Raw genomic sequence first — 26,256 nt, forward strand, 5'->3', positions numbered from 1 at the left:
TCAGAGAAAGTATTTCATTATTTATCAAATTCAGGAAAGTGTAAAAATGAACTTCTATCATACCTAATATGTGGAAAAATTAGTGTGTAATAAAATGGAGCTTTTGGAAGTCTCACAGAAAAAATTTTAATTACATTGATCAAAATTTTCTCAGCCTTGTAAATTCTGGAAATCATTAGGTATTCTATACTGTTTCTACTTAATATTACCATACATTAGAACTAATGGGATATTTAACTATTTTTTAAAAATAAAATTGAGGAACTGGCATTTGGTATAGCTGCTTAAGCTACCACCTGCAATGCCAGCATCCCATATGGATGCTGGTTTGTGTTCCAGCTGCTCCACTTCTGATCCAGATCCCTGATAATGCATCTAGGAAGTAGCAGAAGATGACCCAAGTTCTTGGGACCCTGCCATCCAAGTGGCACTCAGGAGAAATTCCTGGCTCTTAGCTTAAGCCTGGCCCAGCCTTGGGTGTTACAGTCATTTAGGAAGTGAATCAGCAGATGGAAGATTCCCTCTCTCTCTCTCTCTCTCTCTCTCTCTCCCTCCCTCCCTCCCTCTCTCTTTCTCTCTCTCTTCTTCTTCTTCTCCTTCTCCCTCTGTAACTCTGCCTTTCAAATAAATAAATCTTTAAATCTAAGAAAACACAAATAATTTTTGCAAGTTTTCTTAAATGGCATATTTAATTATAAAGATTCCAACAATGGCTAGAAAAATCATTATACCATATCAAGTTGTGCCAAATATTAGCTACTTGGAAGCAGATGATGTAGGTATCTTTTTGAAAGAAGAAATAAATATAGAACAAATTACTCAGAAACTCTGTTTTCTTTCTTTCTTTTTTTTTTTTGCTTTCTTTCCTCTTCTTCACCCAGCCTCCATCTTTGATGCTTGACAACATTTTATTGATGTCAGAAAAAGAAATGGGAAATTTCTAACAGAAGTCTGTACTTAATTTCATTAGCTTTGGTATCACACTAACTAAATATATAATTAATATTTTAAATTATAACAATTGTAAAATATAAAAATAATTTACCTTTAGGTTAAATGGATTGGGATAAATAAGTGCATTTCCTCTAGCTACCTCCCCTATACCTGTAGAGATTGGTGTTAGGACATTTAAGAAGCCATATTGTGCTGGAGCAGAGAGAAGAGGACAGGAACAAACAGAAGTCAGGAGATGTTAATAGTTTTGGGTATTGGGAGGAACAGCAAGGCTAAAACAGAATTCTGTAGCTAATTTAGAATTTGCGATCCAAATTTGTGAAGGCTATGGTGAGTACTTAGATTTAAGGGCCATAAACTCTTTTTTTTAAATTTTTTTTCATTTTTTTATGTTTTGACAGAGTGGACAGTGAGAGAGAGAGAGAAAGGTCTTCCTTTGCCGTTGGTTCATCCTCCAAAGGCTGCTGCGGCTGGCATGCTGTGGCCGACACACCACGCTGATCCGAAGGCAGGAGCCAGGTGCTTCTCCTGGTCTCCCATGGGGTGCAGGGCCCAAGCACTTGGGCCATCCTCCACTGCACTCCCTGGCCACAGCAAAGAGCTAGGGCCATAAACTCTTACTCCTTTCAACAAACCTATTCAACAACATGATTGCTGATTCTTCATTCCAACAGAAGATTTAGAGATTTGCTCTCAGGAGAGATAGACAAAGTCTTCATAGAGGACTGCACTATCAAAGATTAGACACTATTTTCAACACATTTCTCTCCAGAGAATTGGTTCCAATAGATGATGTGACTTATACTGACTAACATTTGGACATCCATCAACAAAGGATCTCAAGTTCTACATAGTCCCCTACAGTGGGCTAGCCATAGAATTTATAAACAGTTTTTTTGTGTGTGTGTGTTCACTTTTAACTGTTTACAGAATCTCTTTCTGCTTGAAAAATTAGCTATTAAAGTGAAATTTGGGGCATTAATCTTATTTACTTTATCTAGTCAACTCTGCACCTCATTGAAAAGTGCTCTTGAGGTCCAGAGGTGTTCTCTGTTAATTTGCTAGTATTATTTAATTTTATTCAAAATGCTTTAATTATATACACAGTAAATTAAATGACTTATACAAGGGTTCCATTTTATTTTATACTAAAGTCATGGACATTGGTTTTTAAATTATTGCATCATATCTTAATTACACAACTTTTATTCATGATATCTTTGTTTACTATTTGGGTAAATAGAAATGTAAAATACAAACTTCTTTTAAATTATTTTGAAGCTCACAGTGGTCAACTTATAGTCAATGATTTGGGCTTAAGAACTGATTAAGACAAAAAACTATAGAAGAACATGAATTGAGAATGCTCAATGATTTTGAAGTAACACCTTGACAGTAGGGACTCCATTTTGGAGCACTTGAGACTCCATTCTGGGAAAGAACTCCCCCTCAACCGTGAGACTCTGGTCTGAAATTCTGATCTAAAACAGTAGAACAATAGAAGTCCACTACATCACACTTGGCAGAGCAAACAATGAAAGCCGGTCATTTGCAACAAGATGGAGGAATCTGGAAAACATCATGCTGAATGAATTAAGCCAGTCCCAAAGAGACAAATATTTGTTTTCCCTGATCGGAGACAATTAACTGAGCACCAAAGGGGAAACCTGTTGAAGTGAAATGGACACTATAAGAAACAATGACCTGATCAGCTCTTGTCCTGACTGTTGATGTACAATGCAATACTTTATCCTTTTTAGTATTTTTTTTTTTTTGTTCCAGTACTAGTGGTTGAACTCTGTAATTAACACACAGTTATTCTTAGGTGTTTAAATTTTAACTGAAAAGTAATCTCTGTTAAATATAAGAGTGGGAAAAAGAGAGGGAGAAAATGTACAATTTGAGACATGCTCAATTGGACTTGCCCCAAATGGTGGAGTTAGAAACATGCCAGGGCATTCCAATACAATCCCATCAAGGTGGCATGTACCAATGCCATCTCACTAGTCCAAGTGATCAATTTCAGTTCACAGTTGATCGCACTGATAGGTCTAAGAGTCAAAGGCATCACACAAACAAGACTAGTGTCTGCTAATACTAACTGATAGAATCAAGAAGGGAAAAAATGATCCAACATGGGAAGCGGGATACACAGCAGACTCATAGAATGGCAGATGTCTTAAATAGCACTCTGGCCTCAGAATCAGCCCTTAAGGCATTCTGATCTGATTGAAGAGCCCATGAGAGTATTTTAGGCATGAAAAGCCAAGACACTCTGGCAAAAAAAAAAAAAAAAAAAAAAAAAAACCAAACCAAACCTAAATGAAAGATCTCTGCAAGTGAGATCTCATTGGAAAGAATGGGGCCATCGAAGAAGGAGGTACCTTTCTCTGAAGGGAGGAGAAAACTTCCACTTTGACTATGACCCTATTGGAATAAGATCAAAGTCAGTGAACCCTAAAGGCTTCCATCGCCTTGGCAACTCATGACTAGAGCCTAGGGAGATTACTGACGCCATAAACAAGAGTCTCAAATTGTTAAATCAACAACACGAGTCACTGTGTACTTATGTCTCATGTGGGATCTGTCCTTAATGTGTTGTCCAATGTGCAGTGATGCTATAACTAGTACCAAAACAGTATTTTTACACTTTGTGTGTCTGTGTGGGTGCAAAGTGATGAAATCTTTACTTAGCATATACTGAATCGATCTTCTGCATATAAAGATAATTGGAAATGAAAAAAAAAACTTGGTGATAAATTGGAAATTGCATAGAAAATTAATGAATTTTTAAAAAATATTATGTAGGATCTCTGTCCTTAATGTGCTGTACATTGTTATTTAATACTATAACTAGTACTCCAACAGTATTTTTTCACTTTGTGTTGCTATGTGAGGGCAAACTGTTGAAATCTTTACTTAATATATACTAAACTGATCTTTTGTATTTAAAGAGAATTGAAAATGAATCTTGATGTGAATGGAAGGGAGAGGGAGCGGGAAAGGGGAGGGTTGCAGGTGGGAGGGAAGGTATGGGGGCAGGAAGCCATTGTAATCCATAAGCTGTACTTTGGAAATTTATATTCATTAAATAAAAATTGAAAAAAAAAAAGAAAACCCCTAGCATAATTGTTCAAGCCTGAAAGTAGAAAGGTTGCACCTGAGTTAATGATAAAAATGTAATTTGTCTATGTCCTGCATATAATTAAAACCAATACCTGGATTAATGTCATGATTATAAGATTTCAACTGGTATTGTCAAGATTATCATTGATACTAGTTTCACATAGGTTTTAGGTCAGCTTGACCCCGGTAACCATGTATTCCCCCTGTTGCTAGCAACCATGAATTCCCCTCCTGATTTTGTGGTTTTTGCTTTTATATACCCTGTTGCTTTGTGCTTCAGGGTCAAGAGTTCTTTAGGGCATGAGCCCACTCTCCACCGCCGGCAATAAAGGACCATCAAATTTTATTAATGTGTGGAGCTCCTTTGTTCACACTTGCTCAGGTACAACAATTTCATGTCAAAAGGTTCTATTCTTAGCTATGATATAACTACTAACTAGTACGTACCAATTATCTGTTAGCTACCAAAAAGTTGGCCTGTTATTACAAATTATTTTGATATTTTCCCCTTCCTACAGGGGAAAGTTAAGCCACATGTTGCTAACACATCTCCTGTATATTCTAGTGAAGATTTAAAACTGTAGGGAATCATCAGCACTTAAAATAATCTGCACCTTAGCTTATTCTCAGTACCACAATTGATAAAACAACATTTTCCAGTTGGATTACAGACTCTTTTTAGGTAGAATTTTCATTTTGTTTTGTATCATTTAGCCTGATAAATATTTATTAAGTGAAATTTTTAATGATACACATTTGAAAATATATTAATATGCTCATGGATTTATTTTTAAAGATTTGTTTAATTATCTGAAAGGCATAGTAACAGAGAAAGGCAGAGGAAGAGATAGAGAAAGAGATCTTCCTTCTGTTTCACTCCTCAGATGACCACAATGGTAGGGGCTGGGCCACTCCAAAGCCAGGAGCTAGGAACCCCATCTAGCATACACACATACACAGAGACTTCAGCTGTAGTTTGAAACAAGTAAAAATTCTATTATCATCTGGACGATTTGTATTATGCTATATTTTACACAATTGAAACAAAGATTATGATTTTCTAGTTTGTGTTGTTTCATGGCACAAATGTAGTTCAAAAACACAGCTCAAATTTTTGCCTTCCTAGTTAAAAATAGAACTTAATTTCTGGGTTCCTATAGCAAATTTGAATTCATAATAGAATATATTTTAAAGACTTTTATTTAGTTATGTATTTATTGGAAAGACACACAGACATACACAGAGAAACAGTGACAGATATATCATTCATCTGCTACAATCTTCAAATGCCTGTGGGCTGGCTGAGGCCAAAGCCAGGAGTCTGAGTCCAATCTGGTTCTGCCATGTTGGTGGCAGGAACCCAAGTACTTCATTCACTATCTGCTGCTTATCAGGGTGTGTGTCAGCAGGATACTGTATTAAAAATGAAGCTTGGACTTGAACTCAAGGAACTCAGATCTGAGATACAGGCATCCAAATGGTGTTTTAACTACAATGCAAAATGCATGACCCTGAAATGTTTTAAAGCATGTTTTAATAATAGCCTGATATAAAGTCAACAGTAGGCAGCTCTATTTCTGTAGTGTCCACTGACAAAGTGCTTAGCACTATATAGTGTAAATTCAGAGTATTAACATATACATAAGAAATTCTACATTCATGCTGAATTATTGCCTACCAGGGATAATAAATAGAATCCCTTTTTAATGAAAGAATATAGATAAAATCATTTACTCTTTAAGATGTAATATAACGACTTAATTTTATCCATATTATAGATTTCATTTAGATCAAACATTGTCTATTTGTGAAGATCACAGATTTTTTGGAGGGTGGAGAGTAGGTACAAGTCCTTCGGGTGGATTTCCAATATCATTTAGTACCTCCAAGATATCCTGCTAAAGTGTAATGTTCACTGTTACACAACAAAATTATGTTTTATTAAAAGTAGAAAGGAAAGAACATTTTTTAATTTATTTGACAGAGTTAGAGAGACAGAGAGAAAGGTCTTCCTTCCATTGGTTAACCCCCAAAATGACCAATACTCCTGGAAATAAGCTGATCTGAAGCCAGGAGCCAGGTGCTTCCTCCTAGTCTCCCATGCAGGTGTAGGGGCCCAAACATTTGGGCCATCCTCCACTGCCCTCCCGTGTGGTGGAATGAGAAGGCCATGCCAAGGTGGCCACTGGCAAGCGACTGTCAGTTACTCAGGAATGGCTTTGAATCCCACCGGGCAACAGAGCCTGCCTGGCAACAGGCTGTGATTGGATGGATTTGAAACTGGCAACAGGCTGTAATTGGATGGATTTGGAAACTGCCTGGCAACAGGCTGTGATTGGTTGGGGCATAGACTGCCCCTTGACCAGATTGGCTGGTCTTGGCTATACAAGGTGTTGTACCAATTGAAATAAATGAGTCTGCGGGCTGCTTGCCTCAAGCCCACTTTCACCTGACTCCCAGGGTCTGTGTGGTGACCCTGCACTCTTGCCCCCACCACGCTCCTCCTCTCAGAAATGAATCCACTGTAACATTGTTCAGAAATCAACTGCAACACTCCCGGGTCACAGCAGAGAGCTGAACTGGAAGAGGAGCAACCAGGACTAGAACCCAATGCCCATATGGAATGCTTGCACCACAGGCAGAGGATTAACCAAGTGAGCCATGGCATTGGCCCCAAAAGAACACAATTTTTAATCTTTATTTATCCTATAAAATAATACTTTTTTTGCTGAGTTCATCTGTCTGGTTTAGATACTATACTAAGAATGCTTCTGTGGCTTGGTCTTTTTGTTCTAGAGATTCTTTAGTTATTAATTTCTAGCTTTTTTCGATTGTGGTCAGAAAATATGTATGGTATGATTTCCTTTTTTTTTCAGTTTGCTGAGACTTACTTTATGAGCTATTATATGGCATATGCTAGTGGAAGTTCCATGAACCGATGAAAAGAATGTGTGCTCTTCAACTATGGGTTAAAAGGTTCTGTAGTCCTTCTTTGATGGCCCCATTCTTTCCACTGGGATCTCACAGAGATCTTTCATTTAGGTCTTTTTTTTTTTTTCTTTTCCATGGTATCTTGGCTTTCCATGCCTAAAATACTCTCATGGGCTCTTCAATCAGATCCGAATGCCTTAAGGGCTGATTCTGAGGCCAGAGTGTTGTTTAGGACATCTGCCATTCTATGAGTCTGCTGTGTATCCCGCTTCCCATGTTGGATCTTTCTCTCCCTTTTTGATTGTATCAGTTAGTATTAGCAGACACTTGTCTTGTTTGTGTGATGCCTTTGACTCTTAGACCTATCAGAGCCACCAATTGTGAACTGAAATTGATCACTTGGACTAGTGAGATGGCATTGGTACATGCCACCTTGATGGGATTGTATTGGAATGCCCTGGCACATTTCTAACTCCACCATTTGGGGCAAGTCCGATTGAGCATGTCCCAAATTGTACATCTCCTCCCTCTCTTTTTCCACTCTTAAATTTAACAGGGATCACTTTTCAGTTAAAATTTAAACACCTAAGAATAATTGTGTGTTAATTACAGAGTTCAACCACTAGTACTAGAACAACAACAACAACAACAAATACTAAAAAGGATAAAATATTACATTGTACATCAACAGTCAGGACAAGAGCTGATCAGGTCATTGTTTCAGTGGAAAGAACGGGGCCATCAAAGAAGGAGGTACCTTTCTCTGAAGGGAGGAGAGAACTTCCACTTTGACTATGACCCTATTGGAATAAGATCAAAGTCAGCGAACTCTAAAGGCTTCCATAGCCCTGGCAACTCATGACTAGAGCCTAGGGAGATTACTGATGCCATAAACAAGAGTGTCAAATTGTTAAGTCAGCAACAGGAGTCACTGTGTACTTACATCCCATGTGGGATCTGTCCTTAATGTGTTGTCTAATGTGCAGTGATGCTATAACTAGTACTGAAACAGTATTTTTACACTTTGTGTTTCTGCGTGGGTACAAACTGATGTGATCTTTACTAATTATATACTGAATCGATCTTCTGTATATAAAGATAATTGGAAATGAAAAAAACTGGTGTTAAATTGGAAATGGCATAGAAAATTAATTTTTAAAAAAATATTATGTAGGATCTCTGTCTTTAATGTGCTGTACACTGTTATTTAATGCTATAACTAGTACTCCAACAGTATTTTTTTCACTATGTGTTGCTATGTGGGGGCAAACTGTTGAAGTCTTTACTTAATATATACTAAACTGATCTTCTGTATATAAAGAGAATTGAAAATGAATCATGATGTGATTGGAAGGGGAGAGGGAGCGGGAAAGGGGAGGGTTGCGGGTGGGAGGGAAGTTATGGGAGGGGGGAAGCCATTGTAATCCATAAGCTGTACTTTGGAAATTTATATTCATTAAATAAAAGTTTAATAAAAAAAAGGTTCTGTAGTCATTAGGTCTATTTTTTCCATCCTTTCATTTTTAGTATGTGTGTATCTTTGTTGTTGAGGCATGTTTTTTGTAGGCAGCAATTTAATGGGTCTTGTTTTATAATTTATTCAGCTTGTCTGTATCTTTTCATTGGAGAATGTAGTCCATTTACATTCAAGGTTACTTTTTTTTTTTGACAGGCAGAGTGGATAGTGAGAAAGAGAGACAGAGAGAAAGGTCTTCCTTTGCCGTTGGTTCACCCTCCAATGGCCGCTACGGCTGGTGCATCACGCTGATCCGAAGCCAGGAGCCAGGTGCGTCTCCTGGTCTCCCATGTGGGTGCAGGTCCCAAGGACTTGGGCCATCCTCCACTGCCTTCCCGGGCCATAGCAGAGAGCTGGCCTGGAAGAGGGGCAACCGGGACAGAATCCGGCGCCCCAACTGGGACTAGAACCCAGTGTGCCAGCGCTGCAAGGTGGAGGATTAGCCTGTTAATCCACGGCGCTGGCCTAAGGTTACTTTTGATAAGTAATGACTTGACTCCACTATTTCCTTAAATATTCCAATTTTTTGCTTAGGTCTTCTAATATATTATCTCTTTCAACACCTTCAAAAATTCCTAGCACCCATATGTTGAGTCATTTGAAAGTATCTTATAAATCTCAAATAATTTTCAAATTTTTTCAAATTTCTTATTTTTTTGTTCTAAGAAGTTTATAAAGATTTGTCTTCTAGCTCAGATATGCTTTCTTCTGCCTTACCAAATCTGTTGCTAAAGCTCTCCTCTGTGTTTTTATTTGACATATTAAATTCTCCATTTCTAATATTTCATTTGATTTTTTTCATAATCTCAATCCCATGATAGAATCTTTCTTCCATGTCATGTATGGATTTCTATTACCCATGATTTTGCTTCTCATTGCTTCTGAGTAATGGTATGACTAACCTTTTGAACTCCATTTGACTTATTCATCTGAGAGAGAGAGATAGAGAGAGAGAGAGAGATTTTCCATCTGCTGGTTCACTGCCCGAAGAGTTGCAAAAGCTGGGTCTTGGTCTGGTTGAAGCCAAGGGCCAGGAGAGCTATCTGGATCTCCCACCTGTGTCAGGGCCCAAGGACTTAAGTCATCTTCTGCTGCTTTCCCAGGTACATTAGTAGGGAGCTGGGTCAGAAGTGAAGTAGCTAGGACTTGAACTAGCATTCATATGGGATGACAATATCGCAGGTGGTGGCTTAACCTGGAACTGAACCATAATGCTGGCCTCAGAAGTTAAGACTTTCAGTAGTTTTTATTGAATTTTAAGTTTATATATATATATATACATATATATATAAAGTTTAATTTTAAATAAGAGCTATGCTCAACAACTGACTACTAAAGTTTCAAAAACTTGAGCAATGAGTTATCAAGATGAATATAAATTAATTTCAGAAAAAAGAATTAGTATTTCTCTACTGTTATGTCTCACTAACTTTTTTACACATTTTCTATGGATTCTGGTGGTACAATTACCTTAAAACACTATACTTAATTTAGTTACCAGCTTAGTTGCTAAAACAGTCTGCTTCTGTTACTCAGGTAATCATTTTATAGAGCCTATCTTACTAAAGCATTAAAATATGTTTTTATTGATTATATAACTATGACATTTTACTATATTAAATTTGAAAATATAAGCATTTAAAAATTACCAACAATTGGGGCCAGCGCCGTGGTTCACTTGGTTAAACCTCCGCCTGCAGTGCCATCATCCCATATGAGCACTGGTTCTGTCCTAGTTGCTCCTCTTCCAGTCCAGCTCTCTGCTGTGGCCTGGGAGGGCAGTGGAGGATGGCCCAAGTGCTTGGGCCCCTGCACCCACATGGGAGACCAGGAGGAAACAACTGGCTCCTGACTTCGGATCGGCACAGCGCCAGCTATAATGGCCACTTGGGGAGTGAACCAGTGGAAAGAAGACCTTTCTCTCTGTCTCTCCCTCTCATTTTTAATTGTAATTTTTAATGTAATTGAAATGACCTACTTTTCAACAATTCCCTTTTATCTGCTTTTGATTCTGTCATTTCCTTTATGAAATTATTCATTTCTTGAATTGATTACAATATTCTTTGATAACATATTTATCCTTTTTCCATTTTTTGTTTTCAAGTTAGAATTTACAAGTCTCACTTCTTTACCATGTTGGTGTAATTAAATCCTAGCACTATGAATTTATGGCTATTGGGATAGGCTGTATCACTGTAAAATAATTAAATCCCTCAAAATTTTTAATTTTTTCTCCATGAGGACTTTCATGAATCCAGTTTTCAAGAGCCATCTTAGAAAAGACTGAGCATTAACCTTTTCCAGGTAAGATCATTTTTCCAACTCCAGATTTTTATGGGACCATGAATTTACTGTTGATATTTGAAAAAGTTTCAATAGAGTAGTTCTATATTCTGGCATCTTTCCATCATGTTTATTTAGAAAGTAGCAAGATATTTGTTTCATTTACATTTCCCAATTTCTTCTCTTATTTTCATTTGTACTGTATTTGCAAAAGACTATTTTATAGTAAATTTGCTTACATGTGCTTGTTGTTCTATTATTGCTCCTACAAAATTACTAAATTATCAGATAATCACTCTGTGCTTTATTCCTTTATATATGCCCATTCTTTTTGTTTGTTCTTTGATAATTTTATATATAAGTGTAACCTATATATATTTAAATATAGTCTAAGGCAACCCTAGCACTAGGAAACTGTAGTCATTTTGGTTGGCTTTTTGTGAAGTAATCAATGCCCTCAAAAATCTGTATTCATCCTGGAAACATCTGTGTACACAGTTTTGCAAGTGCCACACTAGGCCTGTCTGATAATTCACCATTTTAAAGTAACAGAAATTTTTTTAGTTATTCTGGATGTTTATTGACAAACTTACTTTTGTTTTTGTTGTTGTTGTTGTTCTTGAATATCATATCATACGTTTATTCTTTAGGTTCCTACTATTACTAAAATCTACTCCATAAGTGGCTCCTCTGACAGTTTCCATTTCACAGAAATTCTGTTCTGTAACAATTAACTTTGAAATGTCCAGGGCTGGGATCAGAATGCTTCAAGGCATTGCTTAGGATCATGAGATCTCAGGGGCCACCATGAAGGTTGTTCTTCCCATCCCCCAGCTGCCACACAAAATCTGCAAGTAACACAGGAAACATCTCTGCAAGGCCATCCAGGTTGAACAGAGACACCACATTTGATTCAAATTACATGTCCAGTACTATATTGTACACATCCAGCATTACACATGCTTAAAGTAATGTAAGTATGCACAGTGACATAACGGGTCTCACTTTGAAAGTAAACTATTAGCAGCCAATATGTATTTTTAAACTCTTAAATAACACTGTTTTCTCTAAAGTTAACAGTGTTGCTGCATACACATGGACTGCTGCAGAAGCCCTAGACATGCAGAAAGAGGCGGAGAGAATAATTACATTTTTTTTTGTTTTTTGTTATGTTTTTGTTTTTGGACAGGCAGAGTTAGACAGTGAGAGAGAGACAGAGAGAAAGGTCTTCCTTTACCGTTGGTTCACCCTCCAATGGCCACTGCGGCCAGCGCATCATGCTGATCCGAAGCCAGGAGCCAGGTGCTTCTCCTGGTCTCCCATGTGGGTGCAGGGCCCAAGCACTTGGGCCATCCTCCGCTGCCTTCCCGGGCCACAGCAGAGAGCTGGCCTGGAAGAGGGGCAACCGGGACAGAATCCGGTGCCCCGACCAGGACTAGAACCTAGTGTGCCCACGCCACAGGTGGAGGATTAGCCTATTGAGCCGTGGCGCCGGCCGAGAATGATTACATGTTAACATGGATGTAGGAAGCTTTCCAGCCAAATCTTATTCTAAAGATGCCGTTGCAAAACCAGAGCCAGTTTCCATGCTGAATGGGGTTCTATGGGAGGGAACTGTGCTTTCTCAAAGGCAGATAGATGTACTGATTCCCAGGGTAATTTCAACCTCCAGGGGCAGAGGAACTGGCTGCACCTTGCTCAGGGGTGTCTGTCAAACCTTGGAATTACACCCAGGTCTGCAAGGCTGTGCTGGGCTGATGGAGATCCTTTTGACCTGGTAGGCCCAGAGGTACCACAGCTATAGTTTGGCAGTAACCTCTAATTATTCCAGCTTTCAGACTAAATATAATGAATTGTTTTTGACTCAGGGCAATGCTTCCTGCCACTACCGTCAACAAAGTAAATCATTTTAACTGAATTTGGGGCAAATTAGATAACTTTCTGTAGTAAAAATATTCTTCTAGGGGGCGGAGCCAAGATGGCGGATAGTGAGGACGTGCGCCGTAGTTTGGGAAAATAAAGTTTCATAAAAGTGGAATTACTGTAGCCTCAGGAAAAGACTCAAGAAAAAAACTGCAGAGGAAAAGGTTCCGGATCTAGTGGATGTGACACAGAGGACCTACAGGGAGCCCACCACGTGGAAACTCAACCGCAGGAGACTCAACCACGGGAGACGAGCCGCAGACTCTCGCCAGCACGGGAATGGGAGGGAGGTAAGACAAAGACAGCAGAAACCCGAGACATTGGGGGGGAAAAGCAGAGGCCTCCTTGTCACAAAGAGCAGGAGCCATTTTACATATCTAAAGCGCAGCCACAAACTCAGTAACTTTGGAATTTGGTGAAACTTGAGAACACTTTGAGGGCTGCATAAACTCTTTGTGTGGTCCCAGGGGTAGATCAAACAAATACTCACAGAGGCCAGATTTCAACTACCCTCAATTTCACTCAGCCATTCGGGATTACTTCCCAACTGAGTCAAAAAAAAAAAAAGAGAGAGAGAGAGAGAGAGAGAGCGATCCAGTAAGGAGCAAGGGAGTGAACAATCTGGGTGAGTCACTTTTTGCACAGCCTTAAACCTGAAGAATCAAGCAGAGCTCTCTGGCCACACCCATCACAGCCCCTAAGGATCCATCAAAGCAGACAGCCCACTTAGAGGCATAGTATAATGAGAAAAAAACACCACAGCCAAAAAAAAAAAAAAAAAACCATAAATTATCTCCAACATGCCAAACAACAAACTTAGAAGCCGAGGTAACAAGAGCAAGGAAGACACTATGATACCTCCAAATGAACAAGACACGCCAATGCAAGATTATGAAGATGAAGAGATAGAGGAAATGCAAGAAGCAGATCTCAAAAAATTGATAAGAACATTAAGAAGTTCTCAAAAACAAATTCTTGAACTACAGAAATCCTTAATGGACAAGATAGAAAAACTCTCTCGTGAAAATGAAACATTAAGGAGGAATCGAAATGAAACAACTAGTAGAACATGAAACTGTGATAGTGACAAAAAACCACAATGAAATGAAGAACTCAATAGATCAAATGACAAACGCATTAGAAAGCCTTAAAAACAGAATGGGTGAAGCAGAAGAGAGAATATTGGAATTAGAAGACAGAGAACAGGAAAGGAAACAGTCAAATCAAAGAAAAGAAGAAGAAATCAGAAATCTAAAAAATACTGTCAGGAATCTACAGGATACTATTAAAAAACCCAGCATTCGGATTCTAGGAGTTCCTGAAGGTATGGAGAGAGAGAAAGGATTAGAAGGCTTTTTAGTGAGATACTAGCAGAAAATTTCCCAGGTTTGGAGAAGGACAGAGTCATCCTAGTACAGGAAGCTCATAGAACCCCTAATAAACATGACCAAAAGAGATCCTCACCACGACATGTCATAATCAAACTCACCACAGTGAAACACAAAGAAAAGATCCTAAAATGTGCAAGAGAGAAACGCCAGATTACTCTCAGAGGATCTCCAATTAGACTCACAGCTGACTTCTCATCAGAAACCCTACAGGCTAGGAGAGAATGGCGAGATATAGCCCAGGTACTAAGAGAGAAAAGCTGCCAGCCCAGAATATTATATCCTGCAAAGCTCTCATTTGTAAATGAAGGTGAAATAAAGACCTTTCACAGCAAACAGAAACTGAAGGAATTTGTTGCCACTCGTCCAGCCCTGCAAAAGATGCTTAAAGATGTCTTACATACAGAAACATAGAAACACTGTAACCAATATGAAAGAAGATAAAGGAAGGAAACCACACAGCAAAAGATCACAGGAGTCTCAAACCATATATTAGAAAAAATCTTTGGCAAATGACAGGGCAAAGTTACTCCTTCTCAATAGTCACATTGAATGTTAATGGCTTGAACTGTCCAGTTAAAAGACACCAATTGGCTGATTGGGTTAAAGAGCAAAACCCATCTTTTTGCTGCTTACAAGAAACTCATCTTTCCAACAATGATGCATACAGACTGAAAGTGAAAGGCTGGAAAAAGATATACCATGCCAACAGAAATGAAAAAAGAGCGGGCGTAGCCATCTTAATATCGGACAACATAAACTTTACCACAAAAACTGTTAGGAGAGACAAAGAGGGGCACTATATAATGATTAAGGGATCCATTCAACAGGAAGATATAACGATCATCAATGTATATGCACCTAATTACAGGGCACCAGCTTATTTAAAAGACTTGTTAAGGGACTTAAAGGGAGACTTAGACCCCAATACAATAGTACTGGGGGACTTCAATACTCCACTCTCAGAGATAGACAGATCAACAGGACAGAAGATCAACAAGAAGACAGTAGATTTAAATGACACTATAGCCCAAATGGATCTAACAGATATCTACAGAACATTTCATCCTACATCTAAGGACTTTACATTCTTCTCAGCAGTACATGGAACCTTCTCTAGGATTGACCACATACTAGGGCATAAAGCAAGTCTCAGCAAATTCAAAAGAATTAGAATCATACCATGCAGCTTCTCAGACCACAAAGGAATGAAATTGGAAATTAGCAACTCGGGAATACCTAGAGCACGTGCAAACACATGGAGATTGAAGAACATGATCCTGAATGAACAATGGGTCATAGAAGAAATTAAAAGAGAAATCAAAAATTTTCTGGAAGTAAATGAGGATAACAGCACAACATACCAAAACCTATGGGATACAACAAAAGCAGTGTTAAGAGGAAAGTTTATATCAATAGGTGCCTACATCAAGAAATTGGAAAGGCACCAAATAGATGAGCTTTCAAGTCATCTCAAGGATCTAGAAAATCTGCAGCAAACCAAACCCAAACCCAGTAGGAGAAGAGAAATAATTAAAATCAAAGAAGAAATCAACAGGATTGAATCTAAAAAAACATTACAAAAAATCAGCCAAACGAGGAGCTGGTTTTTTGAAAAAATAAACAAAATTGACACACCATTGGCCCAATTAACTAAAAAAGAAGAGAAAAGACCCAAATCAATAGGATCAGGGATGAAAAGGGAAATGTAACAACAGACACCACAGAAATAAAAAGAATCATCAGAAATTACTACAAGGACTTGTATGCCAGCAAACAGGGAAATCTATCAGAAATGGACAGATTCTTGGACACATACAACCTCCCTAAATTGAGCCAGGAAGACATAGAAAACCTAAACAGACCCATAACTGACACAGAAATTGAAACAGTAATAAAGGCCCTCCCAACAAAGAAAAGCCCAGGACCAGATGGATTCACTGCTGAGTTCTACCAGACATTTAGAGAAGAACTAACTCCAATTCTTCTCAAACTATTCAAAACAATCAAAAAAGAGGGAATCCTCCCAAATTCTTTCTATGAAGCCAGCATCACCTTAATTCCTAAGCCAGAAAAAGATGCAGCATTGAAAGAGAATTACAGACCAATATCCCTGATGAACATAGATGCAAAAATACTCAATAAAATTCTGGCCAATAGATTGCAACAACACATCAGAAAGGTCATCCACCCAGACCAAGTGGGATTCATCCCTGGTATGCAGGGATGGCTCAACATTCGCAAAACAATCAATGTAATACACTACATTAACAGACTGCAGAAGAAAAACCATATGATTCTCTCAATAGATGCAGAGAAAGCATTTGATAAAATACAACACCCTTTCATGATGAAAACTCTAAGCAAACTGGGTATGGAAGGAACATTCCTCAACACAATCAAAGCAATATATGAAAAGCCCACGGCCAACATCCTATTGAATGGGGAAAAGTTGGAAGCATTTCCGCTGAGATCTGGTACCAGACAGGGATGCCCACTCTCACCACTGCTCTTCAATATAGTTCTGGAAGTTCTAGCCAGAGCTATTAGGCAAGAAAAAGAAATTAAAGGGATACAAATTGGGAAGGAAGAACTCAAACTATCCCTCTTTGCAGATGATATGATTCTTTATTTAGGGGACACAAAGAACTCTACTAAGAGACTACTGGAACTCATCGAAGAGTTTGGCAAAGTAGCAGGATATAAAATCAATGCACAAAAATCAACAGCCTTTGTATACACAGGCAATGCCATGGCTGAGGAAGAACTTCTAAGATCAATGCCATTCACAATAGCTACAAAAACAATCAAATACCTTGGAATAAACTTAACCAAGGATGTTAAAGATCTCTACGATGAAAACTACAAAACCTTAAAGAAAGAAATAGAAGAGGATAGCAAAAAATGGAGAAATCTTCCATGCTCATGGATTGGAAGAATCAATATCATCAAAATGTCTATTCTCCCAAAAGCAATTTATACATTCAATGCGATACCAATCAAGGTACCAAAGACCTTCTTTTCAGATCTGGAAAAATGATGCTGAAATTCATATGGAGACACAGAAGACCTCGAATAGCCAAAGCAATCTTGTACAACAAAAACAAAGCTGGAGGCATCACAATACCAGATTTCAGGACATACTACAGGGCAGTTGTTATCAAAACAGCATGGTACTGGTACAGAAACAGAAGGATCGACCAATGGAACAGAATAGAAACACCAGAAATCAATCCAAACATCTACAGCCAACTTATATTTGACCAAAGATCCAAAACTAATCCCTGGAATAAGGACAGCCTATTCAATAAATGGTGCTGGGAAAATTGGATTTCCACGTGCAGAAGCTTGAAGCAAGACCCATACCTTTCACCTTACACAAAAATTCACTCAACATGGATTAAAGACTTAAATCTACGACCCGAAACCATCAAATTATTAGAGAGCATTGGAGAAACCCTGGAAGATATAGGTACAGGCGAAGACTTCTTGGAAAAGACCCCAGGAGCACAGGCAGTCAAAACCAAAATTAACATTTCGGATTGCATCAAATTGAGAAGTTTCTGTACTTCAAAAGAAACAGTCAGGAAAGTGAAGAGGCAACAGACAGAATGGGAAAAAATATTTGCAAACTATACTACAGATAAAGGATTGATAACCAGAATCTACAAAGAAATCAAGAACAAACAACCCACTGAAGAGATGGGCCAAGGACCTCAATTGACATTTTTCAAAACAGGAAATCCAAATGGCCAACAGACACATGAAAAAATGTTCAAGATCACTAGCCATCAGAGAAATGCAAATCAAAACCACAATGAGGTTTCACCTCACCCCGGTGAGAATGGCTCACATTCAGAAATCTACCAACAACAGATGCTGGAGAGGATGTGGGGAAAAAGGGACACTAACCCACTGTTGGTGGGAATGCAAACTGGTTAAGCCACTATGGAAGTCAGTCTGGAGATTCCTCAGAAACCTGAACATAACCCTACCATACAACCCAGCCATCCCACTCCTTAGAATTTACCCAAAGGAAATTAATTTGGCTAATAAAAAAGCCATCTGCACATCAGTGTTTATTGCAGCTCAATTCACAATAGCTAAGACCTGGAACCAACCCAAATGCCCATCAACAGTAGACTGGATAAAGAAATTATGGGACATGTACTCTATAGAATACTATACAGCAGTAAGAAACAATGAAACCCAGTCATTTGCAACAAGATGGAGTAATATGGAAAACATGATGCTGAGTGAATTAAGCCAGTCCCAAAGAGACAAATTTCATTTGTTTTCCCTGATCGGCAACAACTGAGCACCAAAGGGGAAACCTGTTGAAGTGAAATGGACACTATAAGAAACTATGACCTGATCAGCTCTTGTCCTGGCTCTAGATGTACAATGTAATACTTTATCCTTTTTAGTATTTGTTGTTGTTGTTGTTCTAGTACTAGTGGTTGAACTCTGTAATTAACACACAATTATTCTTAGGTGTTTAAATTTTAACTGAAAAGTGATCCCTGTTAAATATAAGAGTGGGAATAAGAGAGGGAGGAGATGTACAATTTGGGACATGCACAATCTGGCTTGCCGCAAATGATGGAGTTAGAAATGTACCAGGGGATTCCAATACAATCCCATCAAGGTGGCATGTACCAATGTCATCTCACTAGTCCAAGTGATTAATTTCAGCTCACAACCGATGGCTCTGATAGGTCTAAGAATCAAAGGGATCACACAAACAAGACAAGTGTCTGCTAATACTAACTGATAGAATCAAAAAGAGAGAGAAAGATCCAACATGGGAAATGGGGTACACAGCAGACTCATAGAATGGCAGGCGTCCTAAACAACACTCTGGCCTCAGAATCAGCCCTTAAGGCATTCAGATCTGGCGGAAGAGCCCATGAGAGTATTGTAGGCATGGAAAGCCAAGATACCATGGAAAAGAAAAAAAAGAAGAAGACCTAAATGAAAGATCTCTGTGAGTGAGATCCCAGTGGAAAGAACGGGGCCATCAAAGAAGGAGGTACCTTTCTCTGAAGGGAGGAGAGAACTTCCACTTTGACTATGACCCTATCGGAATAAGATCAAAGTCAGCGAACTCTAAAGGCTTCCATAGCCCTGGCAACTCATGACTAGAGCCTAGGGAGATTACTGACGCCATGAACAGGAGTGTCAAATTGTTAAGTCAGCAACAGGAGTCACTGTGTACTTACATCCCATGTGGGATCTGTCCTTAATGTGTTATCTAATGTGCAGTGATGCTATAACTAGTACTGAAACAGTATCTTAACACTTTGTGTTTCTGCGTGGGTACAAACTGATGTGATCTTTACTAATTATATACTGAATCGATCTTCTGTATATAAAGATAATTGGAAATGAAAAAAAAAAAACAACCCTGGTGTTAAATTGGAAATGGCATAGAAAATTAATTAATTTTTTAAAAAAATATTATGTAGGATCTCTGTCTTTAATGTGCTGTACACTGTTATTTAATGCTATAACTAGTACTCCAACAGTATTTTTTTTTTCACTATGTGTTGCTATGTGGGGACAAACTGTTGAAGTCTTTACTTAATATATACTAAACTGATCTTCTGTATATAAAGAGAATTGAAAATGAATCATGATGTGATTGGAAGGGGAGAGGGAGCGGGAAAGGGGAGGGTTGTGGGTGGGAGGGAAGTTTTGGGAGGGGGAAGCCATTGTAACCCATAAGCTGTACTTTGGAAATTTATATTCATTAAATAAAAGTTTAATTTAAAAAAAAATATTCTTCTAGGGAGAATATGACCAAATTGGATCATGTATAAATACATGTATACATATACAAGGGCAGTTTTAAAAGGTGGTGGCAAATGGAAGTAAAAGATGTGTTTATTTTGATTGAAACCCAAGTTGAAAACCAAATGTTGAAACTCATGCAAATAAGTTGCTCTTCAAAAAGTTTATGAAAAATGCATTCGAAAAAAAATATTATTCATGGGTTTAACAAAATTTTTAACAAAATAAACTTCTCTTTTATTTTCCATGAACTTTTTGATGCATCCATATATATATATATATAATTTCATAGTTATATACTTATATATACATTTCTATTGCACATCAGAGTGAAAAATAGGTATTTATAGCTTCCTAGTTAGAGTGGCTACAGGCTTCCAAGTAGTTATGTAAAACTATTTACAGAAAGAAAATCAGGGGCAAAAGAAGGGATCTAACTCTTATTGATAGGTCAACTGGGTTTCAAAAATCAGAGGACAGTACTATGTATGTGTTAATGTATTATGACAGTAGAGCATATGTGAACACCTGAGAAATAAGATAGTTACAGTTTTGAAACATTTCTTCCTGTTGTCTCATTTTAAAAGGAATGCCCATCCCCATGGGAAGAAGAGGGTCTGTTAGTGAAATGCAGACAGATATTGCCCTTGGCTGTCCAACTTGCTTGGCAGATTAAGTTAATTTTGACATCATTGTTTACAGATTTATTTATTTATTTAAAATTCAGAGTTACACAGAGAAAGAAGGAGAGGCAGAGAGTCTTCCATCCACTGGTTCATTTCCCAGATGGCCGCAACAGCCAGAGCTGTGCCAATCCAAAGCCAGGAGCCAGGAACTTCTTCTGGGTCTCCCACATGGTTGCAGGGGCCCAAGGACTTGGGCCATCTTCCACTGCTTTCCCAGGCCATAGCAGAGAGCTGGATTGGAAGTGGAGCAGCCAGGACTGGAACCAGTGTCCATATGATATGGATGCTGGCACTGCAGGTGGTGGCTTTATCTGCTACACCACAGTGCTGACCCCCATTTTTGGCTGCTTTAAAGAAACAAAAATAAAAGACACTTGTTTTACTGCATTGCTAAAAGTAGGCCTAGATGGAGGGATTCTTTCCCAGTGAGGTCTGTTTGTTGAGCTCATGTGAGATGGGCTTTCTATAAAGCTAGTTGCAAGAAGGTGTTTGTTCTGAGAAAGCAGCAGCACCAAGGAAATCTGCAAATCCTGCTGGCTTTTAGAGTCACTGGTCCAGAATGAACAAAACACGAGCAGGAGATGGATGTGGTCCAATCAATCAAGTTGAACTCTGTAGTCCAGGAAACAAGAGACTCTGCTCACTTCAAGTTGAGCAGAACTGGCCAATGTGTGCCATGCCCAGGTGCCAGAGAGTTCTGTTGGTGTAGGTTTTTTAGCTGTGTTCACTTCTGCTATGAACATGTACTCACAATTTGGGTCACACACACTTGATTGATATTTCTCTAAGCCAAAAAATAAATATGCATCCAAAAATGTAGACTACTGCAAAAGCTGCACATCCTGTGGGTAACCAGAACTTCACCTGGCAACAGAGCTGTGATTCATAAATATGCAAATACTCTCCTCTGAGAATCTCTACTTGAAAAGGAAGAGGATCAAAAATTAATAGTTTGCAGAAGTAATAGCTGGCAAGAGAACTGCCCAAATTATATAGGAAGAGACTGTTGTTGAATAATTGATATTGACAGAATTTCAGAGTCTTAATGGACACCGTGTTTCCAGTCTCCTTTGTCTGCCTGAGGTCACAGAGGGCTTGTCTCCCTGACAGCAGCTGCATTTTGGATTGCTGGACAATCATGGGGTATTTGCATAAAATTGAACACCTCTATTGTGAAATGTAAACATCTCATACTTGGCAGAGTCATTGATTCCAGCACAGCCAAGGAAAGGTTCAGGTGTCTGGAGTTCTCTGCTGAAGACCTCACTGCCAAGTCCCACCTTTGGGCTTTAAAACTGTGGCAGGGGCAGGCGCTGTGGTGTACTGTGTAAAGCCGCCACCTGCACATTCAGCATCCCACATGGCTGCAGGTTTGAGTCCTGGCTGCTTTTCCTCCAATCCGGCTCTCTGGTATGGCCTGGGAAAGCAGTAGAAGATGGCCCCTGTGGGAAAGCTGAAAGAAACTCCTGGCTTCTCGTTTAGGATTGGTGCAACCCTGCACATTGTGGCCAACTGGGGAGTTAACCAGTGGATGGGATGGACAATCGATTTCTCTCTCTCTCTCTCTCTCTGACTCTCCTTTCTCTGTGTAACTCTTTCAAATAAATAAATGAATCTTTCAAAAAAAAAGCTGTGAAAGACTAGTTACAAAAACTGGCAACCTTTCAGATTCTCTTAATTACTATCATCTTTAATTTACATTTACAGAAAAGGTTGTTTTTTAAATGTAATTATAATTAGCTACATCTCAGCAACTTCCCCTTTATCTCTGTCACTTTATTATTGTTCTGGCCAAACTGCTGATTGCTTTTTACAGCAATGACAATGTATTTTATATCACAAGGTGTGTAGCACTTTTAAACGTTCTTTTCTTTGAATTTAGACATATCACTTATGAGCATCTTTAGTATCTTAGTTGAAGGCAGTACTACACTGTGAAGCTGAGTCATCAGCTTCCTCAAAGTTCTATAAATTGTCGTGATGATGTTTATCTACACAATTTCTCAGGGCCATGTTTGCCCAATGTAGTCATTCACAAGTACCAGGTAATAGATTTAGTACACTTCTGATTGTTATGGAACTTTAAACTTCACTAGATTTAAAAGGTAACATATTTTGAGATAATTCTAATAAATAGCACAATCTTTGAATTATAATTTTCTTAATATTTCTTTTTTAATGTATTATAATAGCCTATTTTTCACCAGCTTTCCTAATATATCATTCTCTGTCTATTATGGCTCTCACTGAATTGCTCATTTCTACTCACAGTAATCATAATATATTTTATTTCATAAAAATCAAACATGTTTTTATCATTGTCTTTAAGATTACCACCATCTGTGTTTTTCTTTAATATCCAGTATAATCCAATCCTGCCATTGTAATTCATGGCCATCTTGGTTGAGTAATCATTATGAGGTCATGAACTCCATCAAAATTCTCTAAGTTGTGCTAGCAACCATCACGCACACGTGTTTTCAGAGACATCTTAGACCTACATGATATTCACTCTTTTCAGGTAACATTTTTCTTTTTTATATTTCCATGGAATTATAAACTTCTCATTAATATATGAGAGTTTCAATAGAATGGATTAAAATCCATCTTTTTAAAAGATTTCTCTGATAAGTGTATGATCTTCATTTGATTTACATTTCATGAAAATTTTTTTATTTTCCTTTTTTAAGGTAATTGTTATCATTTTCAGTAATTTCCCTCATTTCTGCTTATCATTCTGCTATTACTTCTAGAAAATAATTGTTACTTACCCTGGCCACAGTGTATTTTATTTCATAACACCTGGATCCTCTTTTTATGTATTTATTTTATGTGTGTGTGTTTGAGCTTCTAACAATCACCCATGCATATCCTTGTTATCCCATTTAAAGCTAATCTAACCACTGTGAACTTGAGGCCATCTGTTTTATTATTATTATTATTTATTTGAAAGACAGAGTTACAGAAAGAGGTAGAGACAGAGAGAGAGGTCTTCCATCCGCTGGTTCATTTCCCAGATGACCACAATGGCCGGAGGTGAGCCAATCCGAAGCCAGGAGCCAGGAGCTTCTTCCGGATCTCCCACATGGGTGCAGGGGCCCAAGGACTTGGGCCATCTTCTACTGCTTTCCCAGGCCATAGCAGAGAGCTGGATGGGAATAGGAGTAGCTGGGACTAGAACCAGTGCCCATATGGGATGCCGGCGCTTTCAGGCCAGGGCGTTAACCCACTGTGCCATAGCACTGGCCACCCAGCTGTTTTTTTTTTTTTTTAAGAAACTTTCAATGGCCACAAAATTGTGTAAGCTGTTCTCACAATTTTCATGCATACAATTTTTCAGAGACTTCTTAGGCAAATTTGGTCATTCTCTCTTTCCAAGTATCATATTTGTTGGCAATTATGAATTTTTCCAGAACTATGACATTTATCTTTGATTTCTGAAAGCATCAATAGTTTAACTGACACTTTTACTTCATGGTTATACTGGTATTTGATGTGGATTTTATTTAAAATTTTGTGAAAAACTTTAATTTATATTCCTTCTTAATATAATTGTAATTGTTTAGTTTTCAACAATTTCATTTATGTATATTGGTCACTCTATATTGCTCCTACAAAATTGCTCATGTCTTTTAAGTGATCAGCATTGGCCGGCGCCGAGGCTTAATAGGCTAATCCTTCGCCTTGTGGCGCCGGCACGCTGGGTTCTAGTCCCGGTCGGGGTACTGCATTCTGTCCCGGTTGCCCCTCTTCCAGGCCAGCTCTCTGCTGTGGCCAGGGAAGGCAATGGAGGATGGCCCAAGTCCTTGGGCCCTGCACCCCATGGGAGACCAGGAGAAGCACCTGGCTCCTGCCTTCGGATCAGTGTGGTGCACCGGCCGCAGCGCGCCGGCCGCAGTGGCCATTGGAGGGTGAACCAATGGCAAAGGAAGACCTTTCTCTCTGTCTCTCTCTCTCACTGTCCACTCTGCCTGTCAAAAAAATAAAAATAAAAAACCAAAGTGGTCAACATTTATTTATTTCATATCATCTGCATGCTTTTTCATCTGTTTTATAAATTGTAGTGAATATTAATACTTGTACATTAACATCCTAGTGCAAATCAATCTTAGCAGTAGAATCCCATGGCCATTTTGGTTGACTTTGTTATTATGAGGTCCCCAACTCCATCACAATACAACAGCTGTTCTTGGCTACCATCATTTACACATATTTTTAGAAATATCTTATGCTCATTTGATAATTCATCATTTGCAAAGGTTTTTTTTTTTTACTTTTTCTGGGCTTTATGGAATTTTAAATTTATCTTTGATTTTTAAAGGTTCTAATAGAATATTTTCAGATACAGACATTTTTTTCCCTCAAGTTTATTGTGGTACACTACAAATTTCCATATACCTCTGACCCCTTATCCCCTATTAATATCTCATGTCATTATACTTATCACAATGAACCACAGGTATATTCTTGAGCTTTTTAATCCAAATTCCTTTTATCCCTTCCACCTAGCCCAAGTCTGCCAATTAACATTCTGTGTTAATAATAAGTTTTTCTTTTAATACTAACTTGCACATGCAAAGGAGAATAAGCAGTTTTTGTGTCTCTGAGTCTGGCTTATTTCATTCAATGTTATAATCTCTATTTGTAGTACCCATTTTGCTACAAATGACAGGATTTCATTCTTTTTATAGTTGAATAATAGTTCATTGTGACTGTATATCCCATTTTCTTTATCCATTCATCTTCTTATGTACATTTGGTTGATTCCATATTTTGGTTATTGTGAACAGTTCTGCTATAAATATGGTGGAGCAGAATCTCTTTGACATGAGTTTAAATATTTTGGATAATACTCAGTGTTGGGATCACTGAATCATATGGAAATTCTATTTCTAGATTTCTAGGACATCTCAATATTGTTTTCAACAGTGACTGTATAATGTGCACTCCTGATAAAAGTGTATAAAATTCTACCTTTTCCATATCCTCACCAGCATATTAATGCTTTCTCCTTTTTGGATAATATTCATTGTGACAGGGGTGAAGTGATATTAATTAATTTGCACTTCCCTGATAGCTAACATTATTGAGCATGCGTATGTGTGTGTGTGTGTGTTGATCATTTGCATTTATACTTTTGAGAACTGTCTATTCAGGTCCTTTGCTCATTTTTTAAAAAGGTTTATTTATTTGAAAGTCAGAGTTACACAAAGAGAGGAGAGGCAGAGAGACAGAGAGAGAGAGAGGTCCTCTATCCATTGGTTCTCTCCCCAGTTGGTTGCGATGGCCAGAGCTATACCGATCTGAAGCCAGGAACCAGGATCTTCCTCCAGGTCTCCCACATGGGTGCAGGGGCCCAAGGACTTGGGCCACCTTCTACTGCTTTCCCAGGCCATAGCAGAGAGCTGGATTGGAAGTGGAGCAGCTGGGTCTCAAACTGACACCCATATGGGATGCTGGTACTTCAAGCCAGAGTGTTAACCTGCTGTGCCACAGCGCCACCCCCCCCCCCTTTGCTCATTTTTAAACTGGATTGATTTTTGCAAATATTTTCTCCCAATTTTTCAGATTTCTTTTAACTCACTGATTGCTTCTTTTGCTGTGCAGAAGCTTCTGAGTTTGATAATTCATTTGTCTAGTTCTACAGTTGTCAGTG

At 38.4% G+C, this 26,256-nt stretch overlaps 1 pseudogene; it reads right to left on the bottom strand.

Moving 5' to 3' along the window:
• Positions 1-21,196: 21,196 nt before the first annotated feature.
• Positions 21,197-26,256, bottom strand: part of LOC133773487 (inducible T-cell costimulator-like) — a 17,325-nt pseudogene continuing 12,265 nt past the window's right edge.

Source organism: Lepus europaeus, chromosome 14 (genome assembly GCF_033115175.1).
Source record: "Lepus europaeus isolate LE1 chromosome 14, mLepTim1.pri, whole genome shotgun sequence".
Classification (NCBI taxonomy): Eukaryota; Metazoa; Chordata; class Mammalia; order Lagomorpha; family Leporidae; genus Lepus; species Lepus europaeus.